Source organism: Ranitomeya variabilis, chromosome 4 (assembly GCF_051348905.1).
Source record: "Ranitomeya variabilis isolate aRanVar5 chromosome 4, aRanVar5.hap1, whole genome shotgun sequence".
In the NCBI taxonomy this organism is placed as follows: domain Eukaryota; kingdom Metazoa; phylum Chordata; class Amphibia; order Anura; family Dendrobatidae; genus Ranitomeya; species Ranitomeya variabilis.
The window spans coordinates 605381670-605390075 of record NC_135235.1 but is presented as its reverse complement, the minus strand read 5'-3'; the positions used below and the strand labels follow the sequence as shown (position 1 = coordinate 605390075).

At 39.4% G+C, this 8406-nt stretch overlaps 3 pseudogenes; all 3 read left to right on the top strand.

The window, feature by feature from the left end:
- Positions 1 to 302: 302 nt before the first annotated feature.
- LOC143770746 (U2 spliceosomal RNA) lies at positions 303 to 509 on the top strand (annotated as a pseudogene).
- Positions 510 to 1413: 904 nt separating this feature from the next.
- On the top strand, positions 1414 to 1548 carry LOC143770808 (U2 spliceosomal RNA; annotated as a pseudogene).
- Positions 1549 to 8189: 6641 nt separating this feature from the next.
- On the top strand, positions 8190 to 8406 carry LOC143771356 (U2 spliceosomal RNA; annotated as a pseudogene).

The window sequence follows — 8406 nt, the reverse complement described above, 5'->3', positions numbered from 1 at the left end:
CATGAGGTGTTATCTGTGGATCAATGTGTTAAATTATGTTTAAGTTATATGTATTTATATTTCTGGAGAGATAAAGTGCTATTAGGAGAAAGAAAAGCTAATGTGATATGGAAGCCAAAAGATTGGAATATGCTTACCTTATGATGTTATGTTTTTCTTGGAAACCTTGTAACCCCCTGTGAAAAGACTAGATATTTATCTTAAAGTATATAATAATAATAGAATTTAATATATAATATAGAGATTTTAAAAATCAAAAGAGGATAAATATCACATGTACATGATGATGGATATATGAGTTTTTCATTTTTTGAAGACTTTTGTAAACTGAGTGTATAAAAAAATAAAAATAAAAATCTGTTCTTATCAGTTTAATATCTGATACATCACCTATTTGGGGACCATATATTAAATGGATTTTTGGAACAGGGAGATGGAAGAAGAGATTGCTCTGTCCACTCCACGCATTGACCCGTTATTGCAGTATCTCCGGGAACAGTGCACTCCTTCTCTGATCCGGTTTCTAAAACCAGATTGAAATGAAATCAGCGCAAGTTGTCTTTTAACCCTTTATGGGAATTTATTTCAGGGCCAAAGAAGCACATTTCTCATGCCAAATGTAGCATTTTGATCGATGTCTCTTGACCATTTGCAACATTTTCTGTTCCTTGCCTGGCCTTGCTTTCACCTATGTATGTCAAACATTGCATTGCATTCAATATGCAATCAATCAATCAATCAAACAATCAGTTTGTCTTTACTGGTTGCTGCAACAGGTGTGCTAAGATGTAGGCCTGTATTAGGCCTTTGTAACAGTGTTGCAAATATACTGTGCCATCTACAAAATTAGGCCCCTGCTGTCAGTACTTGGCGGCATTTAAATTGAAGTATCCAATGAGTAGTTCTGCCATACATACCGCATTTGTGATCACATGAATTTTTTTGTGAAACATTGTCTCCCTCTTGTGGACCACCGACTTTTAAATGTGGTGTATTATATGTATTTCAGAAAAAGGAAAACTGGTGTCTGTGCTGATCTCAAATCTGCTTGTCTTGTCCATCTACACCTGTGTGAGTACTGTAATGCTTTTGACCAAGCAGGTGCGCTGCATGCAGTAGATAGAATCTTAGCACGGAACCTTCACGTGCAGTTACAATGGGGATGGAGGGAGTGTCAAAGTAGGCTGAGTTATGCAGATTCAAAACGCGTCGTGCACAGCTTGATCGAAGACACACAGACGAACACAGACACACACACACACACACCAGAACTGTCATTGACAGCAGAACTGTCATTGAGAAGGCCTCCAGAGTTTCTGGAAATGTCTTCCCTGTGGCAATCTTTTGCTATGTCTCCACAATGGGTGTCGGTTGTAGGCCTTGGTACGGACGAAGTGGCAAAGCATTTCAAGCATTGCTTCTCGGCCTTTTGGCTAAGATCAAGTGTAGGATTTTCTTGCATTTGGTAGAATTTCTTTAGGTGCCTGGGGTACCCCGCCTCTCGGCCTTGGGTGCGGGTCCCACTCTTGTAGTGGGATCCAATCCCTTGTCGCTATTGGGAGGTGGGCTTACTCCCTAGGCAACGAGTTGCGATCGCCCTAGCCAGGTAGTCTTTGGATTACTTGGTGCCCTTCCTTGTTGCGGAACACCCCCGTTTGTTTCCCTGTAGCCATGGATCCAGATCCTGGTGATGTTCCAGCCTATGCCCTTCTAAAGCATACAGTTCAGATTTATTTTGACAAAGGTGGAGGAGATGGCCGTGGACTAAAATTTGTGGTTGACAATGTTCTTGAAAAGGCTCTTTCAGTCCGGAAACATGAAATCTTGGCCATCCAGGACTATCCGAGGCGTGGTATTTACGATGTAACTTTCACCGGAGAAGGTATCCATCAGCATGTTTGCAACCAGGTCATCTCCCCTGATGCGATTATCCAGAAAAACCCTGAGCTTAAAGGGGTTAAATTTGCCATCCATGATCTAGAAGAGACCAGGCTTTTAATTGTTAAAATTTATTCACCCCATATGCAAGAGAGCAAAATCGGAAGATACCTGTTGGGTTTCTTCAAAAAAGTCAATTGTTTGGGAAAGGTTTTGAATGAATGCGGCATTTGGACCTCCAAATGGAGATACGTTGTAACCTGTGTTAAAAATGCCTCAAAACCTGGAGGAGTAGATTTACCACCAGCTCGTTTTAAAATTGGCAAAACGAATGGCGACCTCTATTTTAATGGCATGCCTTCCTTCTGTAGAAAATGTAAGCTATATGGGCATTCAAATTGTGACCCTACTTGTGCAAAATGTGGAAGCCAGGAACATAAAACTGAGCAATGCCAGACAGAGAGTGTGTGTACAATTTGTCTTGTAAAAGGTCACTCATATTTTCTTTTTGTCGTAACAGAAATAATTCAAAAGGAGCGCAACCTGAGAAGGAACAGCCTCCGGCCCCCCGCCAACCTTCGGCTGGTTCTGCTGTCCCCGAGACAAAGGAGGATGATGAGGAGTCGATGGACGAGTCAAATGAGGTACCTGGTACAGGTGAGGATGGCTATACTGAAGTGAGGAACGAGAAAGCGAGACGCAGGAGGGAACGGCAGAAGGAGAGCAGGCAGCAAAAAGGGGACCCCGCAGAGGGTACAGCTGCTTCTGCCAAAAGCCAACCCTCGTCTCTGCGATCTTCCGGGACGGCTCATGGGCGCGAAAAATCTGACTCAAAAAGACGGAAAGTCCAGGAGAAAACTGTAACTCCGGTCAGAGGACAGCCGGCACCTGAGCTCGATCTGACCCCTCCGATTGGTTCCCCGGAGGGGGGTCAGTGGGTGATCAGGAGCAGGGATGGGAGTCGGCCTACCTGACAAATGAGACAGTACCTATGGAAAATGAGTTCGTCCCGGGAAGTATATGCCATCCGAAGCCCTGTCTGATGGGGAGTCCTCCGTGGTCTCTTCCCTCATGACCGTCGGAGACAAGACCGAATCCTCCGATGAAGACTTATAACCAGCTGAGGTAAGAGTTTTTGAATCCCGTACCTTTTATTTTCTCTTATGGCGGGGATTTCCGGAATTTCCCTCAAAGCTAGAGGGATTAAAACAAAACCCAGGAGGTTGGCGCTCTTTGAGTTTTTGTACACCTTGTCTGCATCAGTTTTTTTTCTTACAGGAATGTAATATTCCACATTCTTTAAATTATAACAAGTATAAAGCAGATTGGACACACGGACCCTCAGTATGGTCAGGATCTAATGAATCCAGGTCAGCAAGGGTCGCCATTCTTTTTAAAGGTAATATTTTTATTGACTCTGTTCAGGAGGTTTTACCAGGCAGGATTTTGTTGGTTAAAGCTTTTATTGATGGTTTTAAATGGCAGTTTTTAAATTTTTATGGATCTACTGAGAAAAATGAAAGAGCAAAATGTTAGAAATGTTACCCCTTTTTATTAATGACTCTGATCCTCTTATTTTAGCAGGTGATTTTAATTGTATTATGGGTGGGGAGAAAAGATTCTCCAATGCGGTGAGCAGAAACTATGATAAAACCTCTTTTATGCTCAGAAATGTGGTGCAGGATTTTAAACTTACCGATTGTTTTAAAGGGAAGGTGCCACCAGTTTTCTTGTAGTTTTTTTTTTTTTTGTGAAATTAAGCTTAAAATAGTAAATAAAATGTATTAATGCAATGTTTGCACTGTTTGCAAACATTTCTATATGAAAAATATTATATATTTTCTTACAAATATATATATTGACCACTAGGGGGAGCATTTTCCGTTTTAGACCTCAAGCAGCTATAGTAAGACTTACCAGCTTTACTGTTAGCTGGAAAATTGGGGCTGTAACTGCTGACATCACCATTTCCCTCCCCTTTTGGGTGGTCTAGTATCCCTGGGGAAGAATGAAGAGCAGCATCACAGGGCAGAGCCATTTTGTACTAGAAAAACATTTTAATATACTGGGAATCAAACATAACTTAGTGAACATATATCCCCTTAAAAGCAAAAGAATTTTATTATAAATGTTTAAAAATACACCACCCAGTGTTTTATGGCAAACAAAGCCTAATTGGGACCAAGGTCTAGCGCATACCCTGCAATAGCCTATTCTGTCACCTGCCACCTTATATATGTGGTAAAGGCTGTAGTAATTGATGCTAAAATATTTTTATGTGGCATATCTGACAGCATACCTGGTGCCAATCATTAGTGTTTAGTAAATTAATCTATGATAAGGTCATAGCTATTATCCTGCTTTGGCCTCTTTTTTGCTAATTTCATTATATTGTGTTTTTTTCCTTTTTTTGGACCATTTTTTTTTTGCTTTTTTCATCTCTGTTCATTATTGTTTTCACACCTGCAGTACAGGGTGACCTAGGGCAGTGAGGGGGAGTTCACGTTGAGTGGGGGCGCCAAAAAATCGTTATTAGGGTGCCAACCTCCACAGCCAGGCAGGTGACAGAATAGGCTATTGCAGGGTATGCGCTAGACCTTGGTCCCAATTAGGCTTTGTTTGCCATAAAACACTGGGTGGTGTATTTTTAAACAGAGCCATTTTGTGTGTGACTGCCCTGTGATCTGCTATCACCAGCAGTTACTGCATCAGAAACACAGCTACATAGTTTACAGAAGAGCAGAACAGTGGGCTCAGCAGCATGGTGGACTGGAGGAAGAGTGAAGCTGTCTGTGACTCTTCCCTCAGTAAGATAAGAAGGAGATCCAGGTCTGCAGTGAATTGCCAGGCATTGTGGAGGGAGGGGAGAGATACATTGTATGGCAGAGAGAGGTGTCAGGTGTTAGCTCCCTGTCTGCAGGCTGTGAATGCTGTGAAGGCTGTGATAGAGCATAAGTGGAGCTCGGCAGATAGCACTGGGCTATAATAAAATGGCGGCTAGTCACACCTACAGCAGTGATTTGTGCAGCCCACAGAGGCGTGCCCAGCTCACTGCTAATGCTGCTACAATGTTATAGATAGGGTCAACGCCGGTCTATTATCTCCTATGTCCATTGGGTGCCGTAAAATGACACTGTTAGTGTCGTGAACTGCTGTGAAACTAAGATGTCAGCCCCCAGTGCCTTTTTTAAACTCATATAACACACAACATCTGTTTCACATGCATTTAAAACTTGGTTATAGCAGCATTTTATGCTACATTACAGTGATTTATTAATGATCAACAAACGCGGTACCTTCCCTTTAAGGAATGCAATATGAATCTCCCTGCTGAAGAGTGGGTAACCTGGAGCAATGTGAACTGTAGCTCCAGAATTGATTTTATTTTTTGTTCTAATTCCATACTGCCTTTTAAATGTGAGCTTTTAACCAATGTCTTTTCAGACCATAAATTTTTACTTTTTAATGTTAAATATGATGATTTTAAGAAAAAAAAGTAAAAGTGCCTGGAAGCTAAATGTCTCTCTCTTAGACGATCCAGAAATTTTAACCGGTTTTACAGAATTTTATACAAATTGCAAGCAAACCAGAAATCCCCATACCCCTATTAGTAGGTGGTGGGAAAAAATGAAGAAAAATATTAAAGATTTCTTTATTAAAGCTGGAGTACAAAAAGCTAAAGAAAAGAGAGAAATTTACAACCTCCTAAATACCCGACTGCAAACCCTCTATAAACTACAGGAACACGACATAGATGTGGATAAAGATATTAGCAATCTTAAAATTGAAATAACAAGATGCTTGGAACAAAGGGGGAAGCAATTAATCTTTCACTCCAAAGTCAAGCATGAGGAAGAAAATGAAACCTGTTCTCGTTATTTTTTAAAAAATATGGTAGGAAAAATGGTATTTATTAATTCTTTGGAGGGAGAAAATGGAATAGAGGGAATTTTAATTAAAGTCCACCAATTTTATGCTGACCTTTTTAACACAAAAATTATAGACAATAGTTTTATGGAAAGCTCTATGGAGGAAATCACAACCATCTTAGACCCAGTGTCACAAAATTTTTTGTTGCAGGACCTGAGCGAGAAAGAGATGGCTGAAACAGTTAAAAGTTTTAAAACAGGGAAAGTCCCCGGGCCAGACGGTATTCCTATAGAATTTTATTCCACATTTTAAGAGCTTTTACAAGAAGATCTTTTAAAAATTTTAAGTGAGGTTTTTAATACAAAATCTCTCCCTACCTCTTGGGAAAAGGGTGAGGTCTCCCTTATACATAAGAAAGGGGACAAATCGGACATAAAAAATTGGAGACCAATAACCCTTTTAAATTGTGACTATAAAATAATGGCCAAAATCTGTGCAAATAGACTCAAAAGAGTGGTTGGAAACATAATACATCCTAACCAGGTTTGTGGTATACCAGAAAGAAGCATATGGGAAAACCTAAATCTAATTAAAGACATCATTGATGACACTAAATCAAGGGGAAGTCGAGTGGCGGTCTTATCCCTTGATTTTGAGAAAGCCTTTGATAGAGTATCTCACGAGTTCCTTTTTAATGTTTTAAGTAAAATGGGTATACATGAAGGGTTTTTAGAGTCACTTAAGGCATTTTATAAAGACTGCACAAGTAAGATCGTGGTGAATGGTTTTAAAACTGAAGACATTGTTTTAAAATCTGGGGTTAAGCAGGGTTGTCCCCTGTCCCCACTTTTATTTATTTGTGCTCTTGAGCCCCTGCTATGTGCCCTGAGGAGGGATAAACAAATCCGGGGAATCCCACTGCCTGGTGGAAGAGTTCTGGAGGCTAAAGTCACAGGGTATATGGATGATGTAGCCATAATATGCAGGGATTCCCCTTCTGTACAAAAAGCCTTAAGGCAGGTGGAGTTTTTCTGCTGTGTGTCTGGTTTTAAGTTAAATTTTAACATAAGTTCTATTTTAAAGGTTGGCAATATGGTTTTAACAGACAACCATGTTCCTGAGAGGGACTCTGTTCAAGTTTTAGGTGTAATTTTTAATGAAGAATATAAAGGCACAGAAAGCTGGAATATGGTGGCTCAGAAGCTAAACCAAAAGTTGTGTATGTGGAATCTGAGAAAATTGACTATGGAAGGGAAAATTTTAATTATTAAAATGGTCATATTGCCGCTTTTATTATATTTAAGCCTGGTCTTCCCTCCTCCAAACGGCATTTTTAACAAAATAATCAAAGCTTGTTTTACCTTTTATTGGAGTTCCAAGATGGAAAAACTAAAGAGAGAGCTGGTGGTAAAATCCAAAGGTAATGGTGGCAAAGATTTCCCAGATTTTAGAGCTTTTGTTTTAATCCGATTCTTTGTCCTGTGTTTTAATTCCCTTTTTAAAAATAGTTACTGGTCATATTTTATCCGTTTTAACATTGGTTTTTTTATGAGATGCCTTGGGTGGTTTGAAACAGTTTTAAATTCCCCATACGCTTTTAATACACCCGAAAACTATACAATTTTAGGTACCATTGTTAATACATATGACCTAAAGGGTATAAACACAGAGGCCCTACGGGATAGCAAAAAGATCTTAAAGGGCCTCAAATGAAAAGAACAAGTGACACAGATTGGAAATTTTAATGATCCTAAGTGTTTAGAGATTTGGAAAAATGTTAATGCCTCGTATCTTTTTCATTCCCAGAAGGACCTGGCCTGGAGCTGTGTGCATGATTGTCTTCCATGCCGGGCATTCCAACATCGAAGAGGACTCGTGAGATCCGCCAAATGCCCAAGAGAAGACTGCCAAGGAGAAGAAACAGTGCGGCACATTCTTTGGACTTGTCATTTCACAAGACAAATATGGACAAAAATTTTTCCTTTACTCCAGAAAATAACTGAACTAAGAGACTTAAGTTTTGAGACGGTTTTATTTGGATACATAGAATGCCCCAACGCAAGTAAGAGGATCATTGCATGGAAGACAATCAGCACCATCAAAGAAGCTCTATGGAAGGCCAGGAACATCCTTTTTAAACATGATGTTTTAACTGTAAAAGACGTTTTATCATTGGCTTTTAGTGAGATGTATATTTATTATTTATTGGACAAGAAAAATAATCTTTTATTATCAAAGCAATGGATGGTAGAAGAGTGGAATACCATAATTTGAACGCCACCATCAATTATTGGCCGATGCTTGTATATTTCTTGTTTTCGTACTGCATGTAACATAAAAAAATATATAATAATAATAAAAAAAAAAAAATTTAGATCAATATGTTACAAATGCTTTAAATATGTAAAACACTGTATATATATATATGTCTTTTATTTGTAATTGCTTTTAAAACTTTAATAAACGGGTGTACCTAAAATCGGGTACTTCCAAGTTAAAAAAAAATCTGTTCTTATCAGTTTAATATCTGATACGTCCCCTATTTGGGGACCATATATTAAATGGATTTTTGGAACAGGGAGATGGAAGAAGATCTTGCTCTGTCCACTCCACGCATTGACCCGTTATTGCAGTATCTCCGGGACCAGTGCACTCCTT